Source organism: Colobus angolensis, unplaced genomic scaffold (genome assembly GCF_000951035.1).
Source record: "Colobus angolensis palliatus isolate OR3802 unplaced genomic scaffold, Cang.pa_1.0 Scaffold207, whole genome shotgun sequence".
Classification (NCBI taxonomy): Eukaryota; Metazoa; Chordata; class Mammalia; order Primates; family Cercopithecidae; genus Colobus; species Colobus angolensis.
In genome coordinates this window covers 2,503,660-2,505,882 of record NW_012115233.1, presented here as the reverse complement: position 1 = coordinate 2,505,882, position 2,223 = coordinate 2,503,660, and positions in this window count along the sequence as shown.

Genomic DNA, 2,223 nt, shown 5'->3' with positions numbered 1-2,223 from the left:
CACTTCTGTCCTTCAAAGTGATTTGGTCTCTCCTACAGGGTCTTGCCCTTATCTCCGTTCTCCCTGCACTCCCACCACCTCACTTACTCCCATGGCATGCTACATCCTTGAATAAATATGCCCAAGGCAGATGTGGTAATGAAGATGGGTTGAGAATTCTGAAGGTAGACGTCCCAGACGCCAGTTACACCATTTCTCTGGGACTCATTTTTCTTATCTGTGGAAAGGGAGCTGATTACCACCAGCCCCAACCCCAACAAACCCACCTCACAGAATGGGGCGAGAATTCAGTGGGCAGTCCCTGGCATAGGGGCCACAGGCTCTATGGCACTGAGTATCATTCATATTCTAGTTCTGTATTCTGTGTCCCCTATTGCCCCAAGACAAGTTCATTTAAAACAAAAAAGCTTCTATTTCAGGTAGAAAACCCATCAATCATCACTGGGCATTGTCTTCCAGTGATTCTGAGCAGAAACAATGGGGAACGTGTGTCTTCATGTGACTCAGCGAGCAAAGAGATGGAGTCTTTCCCAAGAAGAATGTGGGAGGTTTGGGACCACTGACATATTTGGCCCACTGATTCCATTCCCCTAGACCAACACATGTTCATCAAATTGAATCACTCTTATGGGGAATTCAACGGAACTCTGGTGCCCATTGCATTAGTTTTTGATGATAGAATGCGCTTTCTTTGTGAACTTGAACTTGAGGGGTCTGGCTACCCCTGTGAAATGTCTTTTTTGAGATAAAATCATATAACATAAAATTCACCCTATTAATGTGTACAATTCAGTGGTTTTTAGTGTATTTACAGTGTCGTGCCACCATCACCACAATCTAATTCTCAAACATTTTTATCTCCTTAAAAAGCAGCCACACCCCATTCCCCCATCTGCGGCCCAGGGCAATCCCTAATTTATGTTCTGTTTCTGTGGCCTCTCAGAGACTTCTGGCACCAATCTCTCCAGTCTGTGAGCTGTGAACTCCCTTTTTAGCAGATCTGACCCTGACACCTGCCATCTTACCTTTGCTTCTGGACACCCAGATTGAATCTTCCCTAAAAACCAACTTTGCATTGTTTGCCCAACATTCGAACCTGCTTTCTGTATTTGCGTTAACTGCTCAGTGTATGACTCATTGTAGGAGGAGTCAGTGGCCATCTTTCTCTATTAAGGCTCAAAAAGATAGATTCATGCTTTCCCAGACTTTCTTGCAACAAGTCCTTAGATGGGTGTGCTAGGCTTAAGCTCAGCCAATGACCATGAATCTGAAAAGTCAGGGGCGGTGAAGAATCTTTGCTGGTAGTGTGGTGGTAGCAGTAGTAATGTCAAAGGCCTACCAGCAGCAGGGCTGTGGGCCCATGGCAGTGGGACCATGCTCAGTGGCACTAATGTCCGCACTGGGCTGGCTGTTTCTGATTTTGGTCATCTCCTAGACTCCCTTGCTCCTGGCCACTGTTTAAGCTGGTCCTCCAGCCTTCTTGGCTATTGAGTGAGCTAGATCCTATCTTTAAAATAGATTTCCTTTCAATTAAAATCATCCAGAGTTAGTTTCCATGCCTGCAGTCAAGGACCCCATCTGGAAGAAGTATTTTATGAGTAGAGTCTTAACCAGAATGGGCCATAGGGTTTTGCCCCAGAATACCGCAGTTGAGAGGGCACCATATTTTGAAGCTTGAACTCCCTTCCCCATGCTCTTCCTTATTCCTGTTGCAGTGCTGAGCTGGCCTCTTCTTCTGGGAGCAGTGCCTTAGCAGCAGGTGGACAAAGACAGAGATGGAGACTTAAGATCAAAGGCACTGATTGTCTGACCAGGGGTCCTTCCGTGAGGGAGGAGAGCAAGCCCCTCCTCTGTTTCTCTGAATTTCCTTGTTTAGAAACTGGATTTCTGGGCCAGGCGCGGTGGCTCACACCTGTAACCCCAGCACTTTGGGAAGCTGAGGCGGCTGGATCACCTGAGGTCAGGTGTTTGAGACCAGCCTGGCCAACATGGCGAAACCTCGTCTTTACTAAAAATACAAAAAGTAGCCAGCCACGGTGGTGTGCATCTGTAATCCCAGCTACTCAGGAGGCTGAGGCAGGAGAATCACTTGAACTTGGGAGGCAGAGCTTGCATTGAGCTGAGGAGCTGAGATCGCGCCATTTCACTGCAGTCTGGGCAACAAGAACAAAACTCCATCGAGAGAGAGAGAGACAGACAGAGAGAGAGAGAGAGAGAGAGAGA